Source organism: Condylura cristata, unplaced genomic scaffold (genome assembly GCF_000260355.1).
Source record: "Condylura cristata isolate star-nosed mole 26May11 unplaced genomic scaffold, ConCri1.0 scaffold00023, whole genome shotgun sequence".
NCBI lineage: Eukaryota > Metazoa > Chordata > Mammalia > Eulipotyphla > Talpidae > Condylura > Condylura cristata.
Genome location: NW_004567124.1, coordinates 6214470 through 6237338, shown reverse-complemented (window position 1 = coordinate 6237338; position 22869 = coordinate 6214470). Strand labels below are relative to the sequence as shown.

Sequence of the window (22869 nt, the reverse complement as noted above, 5' to 3'; positions counted from 1 at the left end):
TGTTATTAACCAGAGAGTGACAGTGAGCAAAGCCAAAAACATTCACTCTCTGACATTTTATGGGGAAAGGGGCCCTCCTGCTCTAGACAATTCTTGGTTTGGCAGAAAATTAGATTGTGAGACATTAAGATCCTTCCTTCCCTTCTAGTCTTCTATCATCTACTATGAGCAGTTGGTAAAACAAAATTCAAACCAATGATGCCCAGCCCCCTTTCTAAGTTGTATTCTGGATCTACGCAGAGGAACGAGGGAAGTCACGCTGGGCAGCAGCCAGAGTGCTGATTCAGTCCTGGGCTTCCCTGAGGATAGGGGACAGGAATAGGGATGACTTAAGGCCACACGCATTGCAGCTGATGCTCCTGCTCAGGTAGATGCCCAGATGATGGGGTGAGGTGTGAAGGAGGCCAAGTGGCACGTGCTTTCTCTTTGCTGGGCACCAAATATCCTCACCTCACTACACCTTCCAGGCAGGTATCACTACTACCCCACTCACAACTGGGAACATAAACACAGAACAGGCTAAATAATGCAAGCATTTTCCCATGGCCACCAAGACAGCCTGCTCAGCAGGGTTTCTCAGCTTTGGCTTCATTATTGCTCCCTCTCTCCCGAGAGGCACTCTTGACATTTGTTTTTGTTTCTCATTCCCCCTCCTGTGAAATTCTAATACCACGGTTACATGTATATCTGTCCATGTGCTGCATGCGTAGCTTAGCTTTATATGTCAACAGTCTGAGAACTGGCTTTGAACCCTGAAGAATGAATGTGCCGACCACCTTCCATGTGCCAGACCCACGTCAGACCCTCCAGGGCCTGCGGAGCTGACCACATGGGCTGCATTTGCAGGCACATTCTTTGGTTTTTGGATGGTTCTGCCAGTGGAAAATGCCAGTGGGAGGCGAGCAGTTGGGAAGACGGTGAGACTGGTACATGGGCTGCTAGTGGTGAGGGTCCTTCCCCAAGAGCTGGGGGCCCACGGAGCAGCTCCCAGCCGGGGAGAAGGGAGTGGCTCTTCTCAGGGGCCATTGCTCCATGCTGGAACCTCTTATCTCTCCTCGCCTTTATAAACAGTTGATTCTAAAACACTCCTCACATAATGAGCCTTCTGGTCTTTGTCAGGACCCTCGTGGATCCAGGGCCACTCCAAGGCTTGAACTCATGTCTTGGAGACACTGAAGGGCCTGCACTTAAGCACACAATGCCACCGGGGGCCACAGGCTGAGACAAAGAGGTTGATCACCAAGGGAAGTTCTAAAACAATCATCACCAGATTGGTCAACAACTGGCCCTGAGAACTTAGACACGCCCCTCTCCTGGGTCTGTTTCTTTGACTGAAAAGAAGGGGCTGAAATCAGGCTAGATGCTACCTTTGGTGCTGGGGGTCTAGGATACCACTGCAGCTACGTTGCCTCTTTGGCTCACTGATCAAGTCGAGTTGGAGAAAATACATTCCATTAACTCAAGTACAGTGCGGCATGGGTGTCACTGTGTACTGAGATAGAGGTAAAGCTAGGGTGTCAGTCCCAGGGCTGGGGTGAGCCTGTGTAAGCCGCCCAGGATGTGGTCTGGGGATGTTGGCATCGAACAAAGGGGTCTAGGTCAGGGTTAGGGCTTTCTCTGCAAACCAGAGACAACGCTGCGATAACACCAGTCTGGCCTGAGCAAGGCCTCAGTCTGCTGTCCCTTGCGCATAGTAAGCCTTCGGAATCAATTCATGATCTTATTAACATTCCACCCCAGACAGTCCACAAGTCCCTGAGGTGTTCATGGTAATATATTTTGCCTGGCGGTTTGCAAATGGTCTTACTAGTTAATGGAACTATAAAAATTACTTACATGAAAAGGTCAAGATAAATAAAGACAACTTCCAAGCTTCCTGACCGAGTAGCCTGATACCCAGCTAGGACAAAGAAGGCTTAGAAGCCAGAAAAAAGGAGAGGGGAGTCTCCCAGAATTTGACGGCATATGGCTCTGGAGCTTCCCCTGAACCCAGTTTCCCCAGTACTCTGGTACACATTGATCAGTTCCCCCATTAACATTCTTGGCAGGAGCTTGAGATCAGGCTGCCGTTTGATTCAGCCTGGAAATAAAATGACCTATATCCAAGTGGGTCCAAGTGCCAATTCCAAAGTGACACACTTAGCATGAGTGATTCTGCTGTGCCCAAGGTCACCCGCACATGGGTGTGTGTGCATCTGTGTTGTGGAGTCACCAAGGGGAGTTCTAAAACAATCCATCAGATGTGCATCATCATTCCTTTATAATTACCGACTCTGAGTCCCCTACACAGCCAGGAAAAGCCAAAAAAGGCTGGCCTTTCCTCTCCACATGTCTAGAGTTGATTTTTAATTGCTGTGGCCACATCTGGCTCTCAGTCATAAACAGTCAATTAAAAATCAGAGGCACTTCACTGCAAGGCTGAAAGGATGGAAGGGCATTCAGAGCCAAGGCCCTCCTGGTCTTGCAGGTCCCCCTTCCTACTGGTGGGCCTGGAGAGGCAGGTACAGAGTTCTGGGACAGGAAACCTGCCGGGCGGGTGCCACGCTGGCCCGGATCACTCATCTTAATTCAGGTGGCGCTTTTGCTGGCTTTTATTCCTTGGCAGTGCAGCATTATCAGAAAGCCCAGGTTCCTCTGCTGCCACTTATTAGCTGCGTGTCCTTGAGTAACCTCCCTCGTCCTCAGTTTACTTCTATCAGAAGGCTGTGGGCATAGAACTAGTGCAGAAGAAACAACATCTATACAAAGCACCTAGAGCCAGGTGGTAGTTATATAGAATTTTACATAGAATTTTAGGTAGATGTTAAAATTCCTCTTCCCAACTGGCCAGGGAGCTGGCATACTGTGCCTTAGCACCTTCTTGGGTTCCTGATCAAAGGATGCTAGAAAGTTCTGAATTAGACCTGAATCGATTCTTCATTCACCAGAGGTAGAAGAGTAGGTAGCCGGGAGAGCACTGAGGTGGGGGGGTACTGGGATGGGGAAGGTGACCTAGTGCAGGTCAGGTCACTGGTGAATTACAGTTCCCAGAGGTGTCTGGCCAGAAAGGAGACACATCCAGCTATTGGGTGCTTTCTCTCACAGAAAACTATTGCTTGTGCTTCTGGGGGCACAAGTAAGTGGTAGGATAGCTGGAGAGGTGGTATGCATCCTCTGTATATCCGTGCAAATACCACCCCCATTTGCATTCACATCACAGGTATTTATGGAGCACCTGCTGAATGGAGAGAAATCCCAGGAATCCCAGAAATGGCCAGCCTTGCCCTGTCCTTGGACACCAGCAGCAAACGTTGCTCTGGCCTGTCTTGACCGTATATGTTCTGGCCCTTTGGAGTCTGAGGTGTCCCTCAGAGAACTGTGCACAGAGGGAGAGGGCTGTGCTCTGATTCCCACAGGCCAGGACAGTGAAGGGATAAGGAACAGATTCTGAAGCCAGGCGCTCTGGATTCAGGTTTTGGCCCTGCCAGATAGTTAACAACAAAATAATAACCACAAATAAAAAACTTATTAAATTTATTGTGTGAACGAAGGCCTGCTACTTTACTTTTTCAGGTCTCAGTTTTCTTGTCTTTAAAATGGAGACAGTGGCCCGCCAACTGAGAAGTGTGCTGCAGAGTTAAATCTCAGTACATGTGAGTGGCTTAGAGTAGTAGCTGGCACATGAGGACCGAGCTAGCTGTTGTCCAAAGTTACCTATTCCATCCCCACCTCTGAGCAGACACTCACTCCAAAAACATGTATTAATCACCTACTAGGCACCAGACTAACTATGAGGAACACCGTAAGCATGCAAGCCACAGTCCCTGCTTTCATGGTACCAATAGCCTAATTCGGTACTAAGAGTGGGAGTGGGAGACGGTGCCTGAGTGAGCAGTCAGGTGAGTGAGCAAGTGAGTAAGAGGCCCAGGAAGCAAGGACATTAAAGCATTACTGGTGCAGAAATCACCGCCAGTTCAGTGTGCAGACAGACAACAAGAGCAAGCAGGCAATTCTCACAAGGGAAGGTCTTCGCAGAACTGATGCTCAACTTGACATTCATTCATACTGCGTTTATCAAACGCCCACCAGGACTGCATCAGACTTTCCCACTCCCCTTAGGAAGTGGGAAGAAAACTTCCCACTTTCTTTTTGCAGGAAGAAAACTTCCTTTACCTTCCTTCTTCCAGCCCTTTTATTTCTCTGGCCTTGCTACTTCCTCCTGCTGGCACAGGAACTACTTCTGTTTGAGGATGAACCCTGATCCTCACTACCCTGTGCCTTCCTACAGCCTGGAAATCCAGCCACAACCTGGATCTCCACTGTCCTACCACTTACTTCTGCTTACCCGTCACATGAATTTGGAAGCCGCAATCTTCAGGAAGCTTTCCCTGACTATACTGCCCAGGACTCTGCCACAGGCTGGATTCAGTTTACTCAGTAGGCTACAACACCGTTTCTCTGTGTCTCCCTCCCATGAGTTCCATGAAGTCAAAGAATGGATTCTAGAAATCATCCTTATGTTCCAGCATATAGTATGGTACATGGTACCAGGCACATGACAGGTTCTCAATAAATATATGCTGAATGAGTATTTGACTATACAAAGGCTCTCTCCCCACCTCCCCCCCTTCATCAGAGCTCTATCTGTCATAGATGCCAGTTTCGTTGGCACTGAATACATAATTTAGCTAAGAGGATAGGGCAGTGCTGAGTCCCGATACCTCCTGTGATAGGACAGTGAAATGCTCTTTAGAAAAATTCCAGCAACTCTCCAGTTAATAGACAAGAACTATTCCAGCAAAGCCCAAGAAGAATTTCAATTTGGGAGTTGGGCCACCCTATTCCAACCTAAAGCCCTGGGGCCCATCTATCATCAGAAGCCAATGTCAGATCTCAAACTCCCCAGGGGTCTTCTCTCGCTTCTCTACCAGTCACCCCAACTTACTAACCTGCCTCTCATGGGGCGCCTCAACATGGCTCAACTGTTCATCAATTAAAGTTGTCAACTTGTCAGAATGTCCCTATGTAGAGCAATCATCCTAAACTGCTGGACCTGATAAAGGGCCCCGCACTGCAGTCACTTCCTTCAATCATTGCTGCAGGTCCCAGACAGGCCTGTTGAGGCTACTGGTAACCCTTCCTTGCATTGCAAAGGGCTTCCCCAGCTCAACTGTTCCAACCACCCATCTTGCATTCCTGCAAGGAGAAACAGCTCTTCAACTTGTTAATGATGTTGGAGCACACAGCCTGAGTCAGCAACCCCCAGCACACGACCAGAGAAAATCCTTTTTCTAGATTTTCCCCCCCATTTGACAGATGCCGGGCTTTCTCCAGAAAGACACATTCCAACTGATTGATTTTTTTTTCCCTTTGGGAAATTGATCCTCACCACTTACACGGAAAGCAAACCATGAGGCTTGTCGAGCATTTTATTAATGCTCTGATTTAAAAATTGGTCCCTTGCCTTCCCGGAGAAGGGGTTGTCCTTTTCTCACACCCCCAAAGAAAGGGGTGCTGGCAACATGGGCAGACGGACATTAGTGAGCCTCTCCACAGAAGAACATGATTAAGTACATGGGCTTCAGATTGGACCGACCTGGGTTCAAGTCTTGGTTCTTCTACCTAGCTAACTGTGTGGTCTTTGGTCTTACCTGACGTTAGTAAACCAACAATAAAAAGCCTCAGGTTGTCCATCTGTCAAATCGGACCTGAGTGAAGGGTTGTTGTAAAGGGCTAAATAAAACAATGCCTATATAACGGTTGGCAGAGTGGGCTCTTAGCAAGGAAACCCCCCCCGAACCACTACTCTCATTACCATATACGGGAGCCCAGACACACTGAACTCGGGGACTTCAGTAGGCATTCAGAACCACTGTCTGTCAGGACAGAAGGGGTTACTAGTAAGAGTCCCTCCTCCATCACTCCACCCAGCCCGTCTCTGACATCAGTGCCGACCCTCTAAGGCGATCCTCCCACTAGCTGGTCCAGCCTCACACAAGTATAACCACATCCTTGGGTAAGAAAGGTCTCTTGAACCTTGGGGACTTTTCATGAGCCATTCTCCTCATGTAGAATCACTGCCCTTCCTCTTTGCCTGGTCAATTCATCTCTTGGTTCTCACCTTAAGCTTCACCTGCTTTTGGAAACCATTCTTGACCACCTCTATAGATCAGGGGTCCCTGTTAACTGCTCCCCTAGCACAACATGGATGAAGCCTGAAAGCATCCTGCTAACAAAATAAGTCAGACAAAGACCAATATCATATGACCTCACTTACATGTGGAATCTAAAAAAAGATAATTCAAACTCATGGGAAAAGATGAGCTGGTCACCAGAGGTGGGGGTGTGGGAGGTGGTCAACAGACACAAACTTCGCTGTAAGAGGAGTCATCCTGGGGCTGAAACATGCAACTCAATGACTATAGCTACCTGCAGTTTGATGGGTGTGAAAGTGTCAAAAGACTAAATCCTAAGCATCCTCATCTCCAGGAAAACATTTTTCTTTTTTTGCTTTTCCCATCTGTAGAGATGATGGATGTTAACTTACGATGGCTATCATTCCACAATATTCGTAAATCATTAGGCTGCACGCCTTAAACTTGCAGAGTGCTGGATGGCAATTACATCTCAGTAAAACAGAGAGAGGGGGAAAGTGTGGGCAAGGAATGTACACACAGTGTATACGCATGAAACATCTCCGGAAACATGCACAAAACCCAGTAACATTGGTTTTCCCATAGGAAGAGGAAACGGGGAGAAAGACATCATATTCTGACTCCTTTTTAGTACTGTTAAGTACTAAATCAGTGACTGTGCTATTGGTGCAAAAAACAAATATGGTTTAAAATGTAAAAAATAAGGCACATCTCCAAAGGCTATTGTTAGCATACAGAAGAATCCCCTGGGAGTGGAAACACATTTGTGTCAAACAGTCCCAAGTGAGTGACTGTCATCACAGCGGGTCGCTGAGTGAATGGGACTTGGGGCTGGCAAGTGTGGAGGATGCTTATTTGAGTCAGGAGTCCAACTTGGGTCGCCACCTGAAGGTCAGTTTTGCTGCTGAATTAGGGCCTGGAGGTTAGGTCCCCAGGGGCAGCCTGCTCTTTGTCACCCTCAGCCCCCGGAGCCTGGCCAGCAGCAGGTTCCCTGGCACCTGGGAGAGCGTGAGAGACGGCAGGATGGCTGCACTGGCTTCCTCCCAGCTTCTGGACTCAGCACAATACGTGAGACCCGATAAAACATAGCTGCAGACTCTGAGATGATGTTTACTCCTGTACCACGCGGAAAACATTGATTTTTTCCAAAGCAGACCCTTGTTCTCTCTCATTCCAACTTCCATCGACCTAATCTTGTAAGAGCCCTTCCTTCTGTCCTCTCCTAACTTTTGTTCCTCCTTTCTCTCCTACTCCTCCCATTCTGTCCTCCCTTTCCTGTTTTCTATCTCCTTCCTTCATGAAGTCATTCCTTCACAGGCATCTTCCCAAACTCAGAAGTCCCTTAGAGGGGTTATTTTGGGACATAAGAGGGGAGGAGGGAAGGAGGTTGTGGAGACCCATGAGGGCGTTCAGAAGGAAAGAAAAATGATGGCACCCCGCGATGGTCATCATCTGCATTCTAGCTAAGTACGCCAGTAGGAGAGCATCTTTGTCAGCGTCCTGCTCCCCTTCCGTCTGCACCCCACAATTAAACTCCCTCTTGAAATGTAGGAGTCCCCATCCCCTTTTGCTGCCTACCCGCCATCCTTTCTTGTTTCAAGGCCCAGGTCCTCACTTCAGCTACCTCCTGCTGAGGATGTTGCACACTCACACTCTTCCTGGTATCCTAGTTCTAGTGCACCTGGACCGGATCTCTCCTCCAACCCTGACCTGCTACCTAACATGGTATCTACAAAGGGAAAACGTTTTGGTAGGCATTTCAGAAAGGATAGAGGATAAGATGGAAGGAAGAAAAGAGAGAGGGAGGAACTGAAGAAACAGAAGACAGATTTTTGTCTCTGAATTTTCAAAGCATATAATCGTGACTATTTATCTGACACTAATTTCTTTTTTTTTTAAAGATTTATTTATTCATATGGAACTGGGGTACAGGCCAGAAATGCGGAGGGTGAGAGGATTCACCAGAGACAGAGCGGGGAGCAGAACAGGCAGATCGACGAAGTACACTGCTGAGGGGAGCAGCGGGCGGGTCAGGAGAGGTCTGCCACGCCATGTGGTCTCCTCCGGGGCAGGCGAAAATCGAACTCATGCTGAAGTGGCTCTAGCTTCTTAGTGCAGTGCTTTAACCCGCTGCACCACCAGGGAGGGCCCCTGACACTAATTTCTACAGTACATTATGGTGGCCATTTCATGTGCTTTCCTAACTTTCTCGAGAAGTAGGTGAGACAGGTCTGTTATTATCTCCACTTTATAGATGAGAAGAGTGAAGTTCAAGATGCGAAGTCACCTGGCCAAGGTCACCTATGTTTGGGCTGGTAGAGAGCCCAGATCTCCCAGCTCCGCGTCCCACCCATTGACTCGGTGCCTGTAGCACTCCCAGCCCATCTCCTAGAGCAACTGGTGTGATTAATTATCACTTTACATGCGGCAAAGACAGCAGTGTGATGCTCCTCCTATGTACAGACACACCCAGAGCCTGCACTGCACTGCAGCCAGGTAGATGCTTGCTGGTTGCTGGGTGCTGAACTCCCTGCCAGGCCTGGGGCCAGGGAGCTGTACTGGGAGGGGGCTGGACTGAGCCCATAGCACTGCTGGCTCCCCTGGTGCCTGGTGGGGGGGGGGGGAGCTTCCAGAAACAGAAAGTCTGAAAATGCAGGACACTTTTCCCCAGAGGCAGTATCAGTGCTTCAGTCCTTTGAACAGGTAAATGATGTTGCTTCTTCCTCCCTGTTCCAGAGCACCTACAGAGGGCACAAATAGCATGCGCCCCACAAAATATGTTACTGAAACGAGAAACAAATCAGGCCCAAGTGGTAGCGTTTTGGTTGCCATGGAGTTCGCGAAGCTCTGGGAAGGCAGCACCACTGCAGCTTACTTGGCTCTCCACACACCGGAGTGCTAATACACCCCCGAAGAGCTCCCACTCGTCTTCCTCCAGAAGAAGGCCTTCCAGGAGGTGAGACCACACAACCCAGGGGCCAGAGACCAGGCTGTGACACTGGGTGCTGCTTTTCTCTGAGCTCCAACTTTTTCGTCTGGAAAATGAGGATGGTGCCACCTTCCTCATGGTGCAGAGAGTAACAAGAGTCTTGCAGAAAACACAAGGTGTTGCAGGACAGAAAGGGGTTAGATCGTGGATCCTGGAATTGGGGTGCCTGTGTTCAAATTCTGACTCTTCCATTTACTAGCTAGGGAACTAATTCGTTACTAGGGCAACTCATTGAACTGCAGGCTACTTTGTTTCGCCACATGCCAGTTATACCAGCAGCTGGCAGATACTATAGGTAAAAGCACTGGCCTTAGCAAAGGGGGCAGAAGGAGCCTGCGGGCAGGTCACAGTTACCAGAACCGTCTATCTCCTTGGGGCTTTACAGTTTGCAAAAACACTTCTTTTTCCATGATCTCACTTGCTTTACCGCTCCCTCCCCTACTTGCAGTTCAGGGCCAAGAGCTGTCAGGTATAACTGGATGAGAACCCCAAGTAGTTCAGAGAAGGCAGGTGGCTTGGCCAAGGTCACCCAAGTGAACAAAAGTCACAGCCCACCCTAGTGCAGCAAAATCTGCTTTCGCTGGACACTGGGTGTAGGAATGCCAGAATCACCAGGGTCCTGCCCTAGAAAACCCACATGTAGAGACAGAGTCAAACAGGATGAGACCTTTTACCACAAAGGGAAGGGTGAGCGCCACAGGAGGCAGGAGGCAGCGGTTGCCCTCCCCAGACGGATGGCCCAGCTGGCTCAGGCCAGGGCATATCTGTGTGAGGGAAAAGCACACCCCAGCTCTGCTCTAGCCACTCATCTTGCAGGGACTCCAGTCTACTGGTGATGGTAAAAGCCGGGGTCCCTTTCCCATAGAAGCCCATGGAATAAGCCCCACCCACAACTTTTATGCCATTCCCCAACCTCACCTCCCTCCAGTCCTCCACCCACCACTGTCTTCTACTTGCACAGGTGCATAAAGCTCATTCCCAGCTCAGGATCTTGCCTCTGCAGTTCACCTGGACAGGCACTCCTGCTCCATCCCAAGGGTCACTTATTCATCTACATCTTTATCCCCCAATTTCCTACCATTCTCCTAAAGAAGCTCTCCTGCTAGTGTTTCTTGTCACCCATGTTCTTTTCCTTTATGATACCCATTGAAAGTCATTCTCAATTTATTCTGGGGACATTGTTAAAAGGTTATCCCAGGCCCTCCCTGGTGGCGCAGCAGGTTAAAGCACAGCACTAAGAAGCTAAAGCAACTTCTGCGTGAGTTCGATCCCCGCCCCAGAGGTTTCCCACATGGCGCGGCAGACCTCTCCTGACCCGCCCGCTGCTCCCCTCAGCAGTGTACTTCATCAGTCAGCCTGTTCTGCTCCCCACTCTGTCTCTGGTGAATCCTCTCACCACCCCTGCACCTTTGGCCTGTACCTCATTAGGCTACTCGCTAGCTTCATGGGGGCAGAAAAGCCCCAACCATTGTATTCAACATGCATATAATAAAACACTCAATACAGAAGTAGCCTGAATAAAAGTTAAATGAATGCATTTAGCCATTTGAGTAGTTGTGCAATATTGAACAGATGACCCACTTGTCTGAAAAAGTGCAGTAATTACTATCATAAGTACCCTACAAAAATAAACATTTCTCCTGTCCCATGCCTCCATGGGATTAGATGCAAATAACACTTGACACTTGTGTGTAACAATGTAAAAATTGTCACTTGACACTTGTGTGTAACAATGTAAAAATTGTCGAATCCCATACATTAACCTTATGAATTGGTAGGAAAATCCTCAGGATGATTCCCCCTGCTTCACATTCTAGAGGTTAGCAGTATGGAGAGCAAAGCAGGGCGGTCACCTTCTGCCCTGATCAAGCCAGACCTACAATCTTTCCTACATTCATGAGAAAGGTGGAGCACCCTAGCTTAGCTCTGAGACCCCTGAATAAAAAGCCACGTCAGTTTTTTTTTATTGATTCCTATCTCTAGCACCTACCTCATCACCTAGCACAAAGAGGTGCTTGAAAATCATTTGAGCTAAATCAACAAATGATATTTTTACCCAGAAAATAGAGACAGGGGGTAGAACAGAGAGAAAGGATGGTTTCTCAATATCTAACAAGCTGTTCTATGGAAGACAAAACTTGTCAGAGGGTCTGTTGGTCTTATAAGCAGTGCAACCCGCCAGGCTTCCTAAAGAATCTGAGTTCCCTGTCAACCAAGGCAATCAGATAACTGAGCCTGAATCACCATCTCTGTGGCTGTGACAGCAGCAGGACTTCTGTGCTGCACAGCCACTGTTGGTCATTTACAGATCGAGTACGTGGTGATGGGCCAGAGGCCCAGGCAGAGGTTAGAATCCAGAGAGATGTCCAGGGCCAGTGGTCAGCAGGGTCTCGCCAAATAATGAGGATGTTGATTCTCCCATCTGAGATCTGAGTGTGGAGTGGGACCATAATCCACTCCCACATCTCCTGGGGCACAGCCCTCAGCTGTGAGACATGTGGCCTGCTGTCCGAGACCCAAGAGTCTTGTAACTCAGCTCTGTCCACTTGCCTTTTGGCCCTTGCTTTCCCAGTATGACTTTGCTGAAGTTCTGAAAACTGAATCTCCACCTATTAGTGATGCCCACTGCCCCTTGCTGTATCTTGCCCTCCCTCCACCATCTAGGTGCACCCCGAAAGTCTAGCCCAGCATACAAGGGCAGCTAACTCCTTGCAAGTCATCACCCAGGAGCTTCAGCACGTAGGACCCCCTGTGTGGGGAGAGTGAGGGTGCACCTCAGGAATTCTGCCAGCTCCTGGTTGCCTATGATGGTCACTTGATATAGCTGTCCCCTCTGGTCTTCCCTTCTCAGTGGACGTAACACAAGGAGAACTCTGAAATGGCCGCTATTCAAGGAAAAGGAGGAAATAGGGGTAGAGTAGGGGGAAGTCAAGCAGGAAGGAATTTCTTATTTCCCATCTCTTTGGCTTTACTAGCCAAAGACCACTGTCACATAGCCCCAGCATAATCGGCCTAATGGGCTTGGATGGGCCCATCACCTCCCCAGGCCAGGTCTCCCTGTCTCTCGAGAGGAAGAACCATCTAAAAACTCCCACTCAAGCCCCAGATCAGCCCTTTGCTGTCCAAATTACATAAACATTTCAGGGAGGGTCTATTTTGTCTTTCCCTAAGTTCCTTTCTGGAATACACAGAAAGGGTTAAGAAACCCTATTAACTGCTGACTAGCCGCAGGGGCACAGAGAGACATTCAGAGCCAAACCCAGTCTGTGGGCTTTCAGGGCGGCCTCCCCAAATTGGTGGCAATGGCAAAGTGACACAGAGTACAGAAGTGAAGTAGCAGGTCACCTAGAGCTGAGTGGGCTCCCGGGGAGAGCACTGTTTTCTGGCTGGGGAGACCAAGTCTGAAGATTTCTCTGCATGGAGCAGGCCACAGGAAGACCTTGGTAGTGATCTTGGGCAATCAACTTAAGGCCAACTCACTTAGATCAGCTGTGATGCCTTGACGGTGGTGACTTTGAGTTGGAGTATCTTCCTAAAAAGAGGGTTGAGGCCCTCCCTGGTGGTGCAGCGGGTTAAAGTGCAGCACTGCAAGCAAGCTGCAGCCACCTCAGTGCCAGTTCGATCCAGCCCCAGAGGTGACCACATGGGGCAGTAGACTTCTCCTGACCAACCCGCTGCTCCCCTCAGCAGTGTACCTCCTTGATTGATCCATCTGCCTGTTCTGCTCCCCACTCTGTCTCTGGTGAGTCCTGTTACTGCCTCTGCACCTCTGGCCTGTACCCCAGTTCTGTAGCATAAATAAAAATAATCTTTAAAAAAAATGGTCTTATCACTTAAACTTAAAAAAAAAAATTTAAAGGTATGAGGTCATTGGGATGGGGCAAAACTGATTGCTGATTAAGCTTTAAAAGTGAGAAGGCTGAGTATCCTCTGCCCGGGTCCTGTACTGTCTAGCTAGATAACTTCTCTCTATCCTGGAGAGCATGAAAATTAACACATTACCTCCTCAAGTAACAGCTACATTTTAGCAAGAACCTCCTGGAGAACAGGAAATCACCCAGGAGAAATGTCGTGAAAACCCGTGGCTCCTCAGTGGGAGGGATAGTGAGACATGGCAATTTGAGTGATGCTTTTTCTTAGCTGAGAAGCACAGCTTCAGCTAAACCAGCTTAAATACTCTGCCTAGTCAAGCACAGTATGCGGAAGAGTTTTGGTTTTGGAGTAAGACAGACCTAAGTTTGAATCCTCTCTTCCAGGGCCTAGCTCGGTTACCCACTACCAGTTCCTTGACCTCTCTGTGCTTCTGTTTCCTCATCTGTGAACTGGGAATAACACAAACCTACCACACAGGTCTGAGGAAGGGGGCCCGCCACATTGCTGACCAAACCCCCCAACCCTTGGAAATGCAGCAATGGCAAAGGAAAAGAGCTATCAATTTGAATGACTAAATACCCTAGAATATATTTATCGTTCCAACCAGCCTGGGAGCTGGGAACAGGGGATGGTGGCTTTGGGGAAAGGATATTAACAGTCCCTCATCACCTTTAATTCTCCCACAGGGAGCCTGTCCAAGTTGAGTTATCTTATATGGAAAAGAAAAGCAACTCTGGCCATTTTAACCTAACACGGATCATAGAGCAGAAAAAATAGAACAGCCCCAAATCACTAAGCACTCTTCAACTAGATTTTCCCAGTCGTACTTGAAGGGGCAAGCAGAAGCTACAGTTAAAGGAGTGACATGTATATTTTCTGGAGGTTGGGAAGGCCCACCTGCCCGGGGGAGCTGACAGGGCTCAGCTCACGTGACCTCAGAGGCAGCCTGGCCAGGAAGGAGGCAGCCCTGGGTCAGGGGTTCTGGGATGGACGGCCATGCAATAGGCCAGTGATGGAGGAAAGAATACAGGAGAGGTATCACAAGACTGAGTCACTCAAAGGGATGGGTAGAAGGGGCTAGTGCAGCAGTTGACACAGCCATAAAATCAGGGCACCAAGGCCAGGATGCCTGGCACCCAGGTAAAGACAAGGACATGGATATGGAGACAAAGCTCACTAGGGAATCTCCTCTCAGATTCTATTCTCTCAGATACTATTCAAAGTCAAGAAAACTGAAGAGTTTGAGGGAGTCTATTTTGACTTTCCCTAAGAAACTGTCTATATCTGGACAGTCTCTCCACCAGCACAGGGAAGCTGCTCCACTGACCACCTGTGCCTATGCAGGTGCTTCTGTCCACCCACACTCCCTCTGCAAGGCAGCAGCCACCTGCCTGCCTGCAACCATGCAGGTCTCTTTCCCTGCAAACCTTTCCCTTTCAGGGCTGCTCTTCCTGCCCACTTGCACCTAACCAAGTGTCATCTCCTCTCCCATCTCTTTCTAATAAACTTCCTCTTTAAAAATAACTGAGTCTCTGTCTCATGAAGAGAGACAGCCATGTGCCGCTGAAAGGGGAGCTCTGGTGAGACCTTTCCCAGAGTGAACCCCGAACTCAAAAGACGACATCACCAGGACATAGCGCACGGGACATACCATCTCTCTTCATCATCCACCGCTTGACTGCTGTGTTGGTGGGTTGCTGCAACATATGCATAAAAACTGCAAGGCTTGTAATTCACCCAGATGGTGGAAGCTCCTGAATGGTTCCTTCTCGAGAGACAGCTGTTCCACCGCTGGGCCATATGGCTCCCCTTGCTCTACACCCACTCTGGGAAATAAACCACTTGCACAGGCCGCTTCCCAGATCTTAAAGTCTCTCTTGTTCTTAGCAGGTAATTAAGACTTCCAGCTGAGGTGGACACATTGCTCCACGTGTGGTTTGTACACATGTCAGAGCAGTTTTTTAAAGCTTCATCAAAGTAAAGACTGGTGGGTAAGACTGTGGACTTTGCCTCCTACTCCTGGAGTTTACCATCATGGGCTCGAGAGAGACCGCTCAGTAGTCACTGGCCATTTCTCTTTGCAAGGCAGCACAGGGCAAGCCCTCACCCCACACAGACATACCCAGAATTCTGGGCTGGAGTTGGCCTTCAGAGGCACAGAGGATAAACAGCAGAGTTTCCTAGACCTGGCTTTACCCCATTAGGAAATGGGAACTAGAATGGAAATTGAGGAGGAAGTGTGACCACACACTTTAGAGATTAGATAAGCAGCTGCAGCTAAATATTGCCCACCTTCAGCAGCCAAAGATAACAGACACAGAAGCCCCCCAGATGTGATCTTAGAGTATCTAACTGGCTATAATAGAATTATATAAGCATGGTTATAAGCATGGAACTGACACCAGATATCCAATTTGGCTTCCAGTTCATTACTCTATTGGTGTATGACCTAGGGCAAGTTCTATAATCTCTCTGGGCCTCCATATCCTCATCTATAAAATGGAAATGTTAACCGTACCTACTTCATAGGAGTGTTATAAGAATCAGGTGATATGGAAATTAGGTCTAGCATATAATTTATGATATTTAGATGTTAGTTATGATCATGACAGGGAGTAGGGTTCGTGGTGGGGTGGGGAAGAAAAGAAGATAGTTCTTTCTATTGCCAGATGGGTTCCGTGAGGGTCACTAGGGGATTGGTGATTACAAAGCTTATCATATTGCGTTGCAGGACAGAGTTGCTGCTCCTGTGTGGTAGACTAGGTAAGAGGGGAGTGTGTGTCTCTGTCGCCCAGCTAGTCATAATACAAGGCAGGGCTGGAAGTCAGGATCCTGACCTGAGCCAGAGCTGGATGCAGACTGTGCAACCCAAGCACTAATGACAGGAGACCCCCCTCGTCGGGGTGGGGCCTACTCCTTAAAAATTAAGGTTCCACAAACTCCCTAGTGGCACAGCAGGTTAAAGCACAGCACTAAGAAGCTAAAGCCACTACAGCATGAGTTCAATCCCGACCCCGGAGGTAACCCACATGGCGCAGCAGACCTCTCCTGACCTGCCCGCTGCTCCTCTTAGCAGTGTACTTCATCGATCTGCCTGTTCTGCTCCCCACTCTGTCTCTGGTGAATCCTCTCACTGCCCCTGCACCTCTGGCCTATACCCCAGTTCTATAAGCATAAATAAATAAATCTTTTTTTAAAAAAATTAAGGTTCCTGGGCCTCCCTGGTGGGGCAAGGGTTAAAGTCAGAGCTATTAGCCAGCCACTGAAGTATGAGTTTGATCCTGGCCAGGGAGGGGGCCCACATGGCACAGTAGACCTCTCCTGTCTCATCTGCTACTCCCCTCAGCAGTGTATTTCAGTAGATCCACCTGTTCTGCTCCGCACTCTGTCTCCGGTGGATTCTCTTACCTCTGTACCTCTGGCCTACACCCCAGTTCTTGTGTGCATAAATAAATAATTTTTTTTTTAATTTAAGGTTCCTGTGGATTTCTCAGCCCCAATCTTCTAAGTGCTCTGGAAACCTGGCTCTCTCACTTGTTGGCCTTGGGCCCTTGGGGAAAGCATGTGACATCTGAGTCTGTTTTATATGTGTAAAGTATGAACCCATTCCTAGAAAGTCATCTTGTGGATAAACTGAGACCTGTGAAGGCCCAACCCCCAAAAATGTTGAGTGTCTCCACTTACTCTGTTTCTGAAGGCAAATGTCCTCCAAAGGAGATCATTATCTGGGATGTGTTCCAAAGGGGCTTGAGGTGCCAAACAAGCTTCACTACCTTGTCATGAGTCACTGCTGGCTCCTCCCTCCCCTCTCCCCAGGCCCTGTAGGTAGGTACATCTTTAGGAGAAACACAAATCCTATGCCAGCCCCTCTGGCGATGCCAGTCAGGAAGGTCCTGCCCTTGGGAAGCTTATGAACCCCTCACCATATGAAACATATCAAGATAATCCCATGGATGTGTGTGTCTACCACCATGAACAATCCAAACAGCATCTCCAAAGGGCCCCATGAATCTGTTTCATGATTCTTTGCCAGGAGCCGTGTTCTATTTTGATGGAGGAAAGAATGGAGGAGAGGCATCATATCACAAGACTGAGTCACACAAAGGGATGGGTAGAAGGGACTAGTGAAGCAACTGACATGGCCATAAAATCAGGGCACCAAAGCCAGGATGCCTGGTGCCCAGATGAAGACAAGGACATGGAGATGGAGACAAAGCTCACTAGGGAATCTCCGTCCTCTCAGATTCTATTCAAAGTCAACAAACGTGGGCTCACAAGGAGTAAGCCCCTCCCAGAGAGAAGCTGCCTGTATCTGGACAGTCTCTCCACCTGCATCGGGCAGCTACTCCACTGCCCACCTTTGCCTATGCAGGTGCTTCTGTCCACCCACACTCCCTCTGCAAGGCAGCAGCCGCCTGCCTGCCTGCCTGCAACCATGCAGGTCTCTTTCCCTGCAAACCTGTCCCTTTCGGGGAAGCTCTTCCTGCCCACTTACACCTAACCAAATGTCTTCCTCTCTCCCGTCTCTAATAAATTTCCTCTTTAAAAAAAACTGAGTCTCTGTCTCATGAAGAATCTTGCCATGTGCCGCTGAAAGGGGGGCTCTGGTGAAACCTTTCCCAGAGTGAACCCAAGAACCCCGAACTCAAAAGACGACATCAATTTGTTTCTTCTCCACTTCATCAAGAAGTGCATTGCAAGCCTCTATCTTAAAGTACTCACTGGTCTTGGGGCTCATGTTACCTTTGTCCTTGACTTCAAAATAATGGAAACCTCTGTCTGCAGTCACCATGATTGAACTCATCTCTAATAGAGGTTCAAAGGTGACATCTGGCACTACAGAAGCAGCTAAAGCTCTGAGATGATGGTCCAGATGGTGCTCTGAAAGCCAGATTAGGGTTCACAGGTGACAGTACCATGGTGACCCCAAACCCTAATGGGGTGGCCCTTCCAAGCCCTCCCTGCCAGGATTCAGTGACCTCCCACTCAGACCCAGGAGCCAGTGTGTGGGAGGACACAGGTGGCAAGTGCTTAATGCCTGGACGTGGAGCCCCTCCAACCAAAACTGTCCCATCAGCCACCAGATGGCATTTAACTTTGGGGCTGAAGACCTCAGCTAGAATCAAACCTGGCAACCTGCAGAGAATATAGCCCCAACCTGGATCTTGCCTCTGGGGGTTCCATGCAGAGAGGAAATTAAAAAGGAGGAGACTGTGCTCTGATTAGAAAAAAAGGAGGGTGGCCATTCCCAGGATGCCACAGAGCTTGTCCCAGAGTGTGTCCCTGCCCGATGGTTCTGGAGTCCAGCTAGAGGGAGGGGCCAAGGAGAAAGGGAAAACACAAGAGCAGCAGCAGGAAGAGAGAGGCAGACAGGAGAGGGAATGGAGGCCCTGCCCCGCCTGCCTCCCCAGAACCAAACTGTCTGGTAGTGCTTTATGTAAGTCCATTGTGCAAAAACAAGATTAAAAGGGACAGGCAGAACAAAGCATCAGTCTCCCTAACAAAGACCCTTCCACTTAGTAAATTAGGAGCTCTTCCCACCTGACACACTCTTAAAGGGAAATCTTCAATTACCAGGAGCTGGCGGGGGCAGAGCAAGAAAAGGTCTATCGGGTGTATTCTCAAAGCCCCAAGCAGGCATTGAAATGGTTTTATGTAATAGAGATACTAATCTAGTCCATATAATTTTGAGAATCCTTTATGGAGGACTGAAGGGCATTTGAGCCCTGCGGCTGTTTCAAAGAGATTTTCTGCAGCTTATGCATTTACCTTGCCAAAAGCTTAGCTGAGCAAACAAACAGAGTCCTCTAAATCACACTCACTGCTGATTTACTATCAGGCCTCCGCAGTTTGTTTGGTGGATGGAACCTTGTGGATAAACAGAGGCCAAGGTCTCAGTCCCTCTGCCTGGCCATACCAAAAGGATGGGAGGAAGTGGGGGGGAGATGGGGGGGAGGGGGAATTGCCTTTAAGTGGCTTCCCCAGGCTCCCAGATTTGGGACCTTCCCTTTCCTTTCCACCTGGCTCAGCCCAGGGTCATGGTGGCCAGGGGGCAGATTTTAGCCCAGGAAAGAAAGAGGCCTCCCTGGTTTTGCCCTTGCTTCCAGATCTCCTTCCTTCCCGGGGAGGGAGATTGATGGTGTCATTTGCTCCCCCATCCCACCCCATTCAGAGCAAAAATGTGATTCTGGCTCCCTTGGTGACAATTCGGCACTACTGGCTGCTTGAAAAGAGGAAGGAGAAAGCTTAGTGGGGAAGGATGATGGGGAAGGTGACTCTCAGAAGAATCGAGGGAGAAACAAACACAAACTCTCTAAACACACAAGCAGGCAGATGTGCGTGCACGAGCACACAGGTTCCAAGGCCTTTGTCGTGGGCAGAACTGCAGAATATGCTCGCAGGAAGTCCATGAGAGCCACAGGCACATGCACAATAGCTGTGTGAGGGGCGTGCTTGTGAAAACACAAGTTTTGTGAGACAGCAAAACTCACACTTGCATAGCGCTTACCATGTTCACTAATTTCATTCTCACAACAACCCATGAAGAAGGTACAATGGCTATTCCATTTTATAGCTGAGTAAACTGAGGCACAAAGAAGCTAAGTACTTTACCCACAGTCACACAGGCAGGAGACAACAGTCTGATTCTAGGATTCCTACCCTTGACCGTTACACTGTCCAGCATAACCCACTGCACAGACACCCATCTAGTGGGTTGGGAGCCCCGGCAATGCAGCCTCAGGGCCACATGCATCCGCTTGTACATGACGCTAAATGCTGGTGCTGAGATGCCCCTTTCCTGAAGTCCAGAGGTCATTACGTCTCCAGGGCCAAATAAGGGCCTATACTAATTCATTTAGGCCAAAACTTAGACTGAAGAGGATGTTAAAACATTAAAATACTTCTGCTCTGGTTGGCAGGAGGTTGATACCCTGCTGTTCTCTCAGCCCCCTGTCTGCCCATAATCTAGAACTACAGGCCATAAGAGGCCTCCAGGAATCAATTCCATTCAAACCTAGTGGTAGGAGTGCTAATCTGTATTTAGTATTTCCATTCTTACCCTGAAGAAATAGACAAGGTGGGGACAGTGGGATCTGTGCCCACAACACAGTGAGGAAACCTGAGGTACAGAGTCAGGATAGCGTAGCATCAGAGATGGTGGGAAGGAAGTGTTAAAAAATATAGTGGAGGGCCCTCCCTGGTAGCACAGTGGGTTAAAGCACAGCACTGAGAAGCTAAAGCCACTGCAGCATGAGTTTGATCCCCAGCCCCAGAGGTGACCCACATGGTGCGACAGACCTCTCCTGACCCACCTGCTGCTCCCCTCAGCAGTGTGCTTCATCAGTCAGCCTATTCTGCTCCCCACTCTGTCTCTGGTGAATCCTCTCACCGCCCCTGTGCCTCTGGCCTATACCCCAGTTCTGTGTGATAAATAAATAAACCTTTGAAAAAATATACATATATAGTGGTGCCTGATTACTCTAATTTCTGAGGTCCAATTCTGTGCCTGGCACATTGTGAGCTACTGTAGATACGCAGTGGTCAAGGATACACCTGCCCCTTGGAGCTTAGAGTTCATTTTTTATTCATTCAACATGTATTGGGATATGTTGATATCTCAAATACAATATGCCAGGTACTGTACTAGAGATATAAGCTAGAAAAATCAAAATCACTTGTCTCTATCAAATATACATACTAGTTGGGGAGATAGAAAGTAATAATAGTCAAGTAGTGATAATGATAAAGAAAAAGAAAAAAAGAGGGGACAGAAAGATGTCAGGGACTGCTATTTCACATAGAGCATGCTGGGGTACCTCTCCGATAAGCTGATGCTTGAGAAGAGACTCTGTGAAATAAGGGAATGGGCCACATGGATCTCTGGGGAAGAGCATCCCAGGTAGACAGAACAGCGTACACCTTGCTGTGTGCCAAGATGAAATAGCGGCCTACAGAGACCATGCAAGGTAAGGCGGAATGTGGTCACCAAGTACAGAGCCAGGCCGTGTGGAGCAGGCAACACGGTGAGGAAGAAGAGAAGTAACCAAAATCCAACCAGAACCCTAATTGGAGATGGCACTCCACAGATGTTGAGGGAATTCAGATGGAAAGCAGGGGCCTTAGGGAAGTTTCCATGGAGCAATACAGAGGCAGGCTGGGGACAGGTTAGCTACTTTACAAGCTTCATCTGGCCCAGAACACCCAGGCCTTACATAAATGCTCAACTGCTTTTGACACTAATAAAGACTTCCCCCCAGGGCTGCCCAGTCCGGATAGCAGAGGTTTAATTACAGCTCCAGCTGGTAATTAAGAAGAAGCGCCTAGATCCTTCTGTGGCTGTATCAGCACAAAGGCCTCTGTGGACACTTGCTGCAGGTGAAAGGCCGGGTAGGAAGATTAGGGCTAGGCCAGCAAAACGCAGCCAGCCAGACCCAGGGCTCCTGTGTTCTCTCAGCCGGGAAACTGACCATGGCATCCACACTCATAATCTCTGCATGCCCTCCTAACGTGTCACCTCTTCAACAGTACCCCACAATGCTGTCCCAGGGTGATGACTCCTCACCACCACTGTGAGCATGTCACTGGTTACCCACACCCTTCAATGCCCTCTGACACTGGGCATACCCCTTGGTGTGTGCTCAGGATCCACACCCTCCCACTTCCTAGTCACTCCTGCCACTGCTTAACCCCACTCCCCTCCTGCCACGGAGGCCTGTGGGCAGCACGGTGGGTGGCCTTTCCCACCTCTCATCTTTGCTCACACTGCCTCTCTGCTAGCAAATGCCCATCCACAAAAAGAATACAAACGGTAGTAACTAACATTTACTGAGCTCTTAGTGGCAAGCCCAGTGCAAATGCTTTCTTTGTAATGATTCATTTAACTCTCATGACAGCCCAAAGGGGTAGGTATAGCCCTGTTAATACAACTCTTCTATTTTACAGATGAGAAAAGGGAGAAATAAAGTGCTCGGAGTCAAACAGCTGGTAGGGAAAGAGAGGAGACTTTATACTCCTACTCTGTCTCAATACTGCCTACTTCTTGTCCTCCTGGCAAGCCTCTCCTCATCCTTTAGACATTGCTTGAAACTAACCATCTTCAAGGAGTTTGGCCTTTTGGAAGAGGAGGGCTAAAAAAGACAGGAGTCAACATTGATTCTCCTGTCCTTTGATTCCCCAGAGAGAGTTCGTTGCTTCTCCCTAAGAGGTTTCTCAGGATTGGGGATATGCATCTATTTCATTCATTCATTTGTTCTCTCACTCTTACAGTATTTATTCAACACTAAGTGCCAGGCACTATGCCAGGCCCAGACAGCACATAGAAGAGGTGATCCCTCCACTTTGGGAACTCACAGGAAAGTAGGCAAGGCAGCATCACACCTAGCAGGACAGAGTGACAGCAATCCAGGAGCAATGGGGGGCAGAAGAGGGACATGATGGTGGGTGAAGAACACTTGGAACCAGTTCCCAAGTGGTGCTCTAGAGTGAAACAGGAGGAATTGAAAAGAGGTGCTAACAGAGGATGCCAGACCATGAATCCACTCATTCAGCAATTATTTACTGAGGGTCTAAAAAGCACTGACAAGTGGACAAAAGCACACCTTTGGCAGTTACATTTCCCACTGTAAATGAATTAACTGGCAGCAGGATTAAGCATCAGTATTTTATGAGTTTGGTCATTGTGAATCATCCCCTGGAGCCCAGCCACTTTGGGCACCCTAAATCAATGTTCTAAACCTGTACAAGACTGGGGCTGGGATTGTGGTAAATGTACCAATTTTGGCTGCTGAGTGCTAGGGCAGCCAGGCAACTGTTTCTTCCCCACCAACAGTATGGCAACACCCTGTCTCCTTCCTCGCTTACTTAAAGTGCGCT

General features: G+C 48.7%; 1 protein-coding gene across 8 annotated transcripts in view; it reads right to left on the bottom strand.

The window, feature by feature from the left end:
* The window catches only part of MEGF11 (multiple EGF-like-domains 11), a 208855-nt gene that overhangs the window by 168880 nt on the left and 17106 nt on the right, over positions 1–22869 (bottom strand). The window lies entirely within an intron of this gene.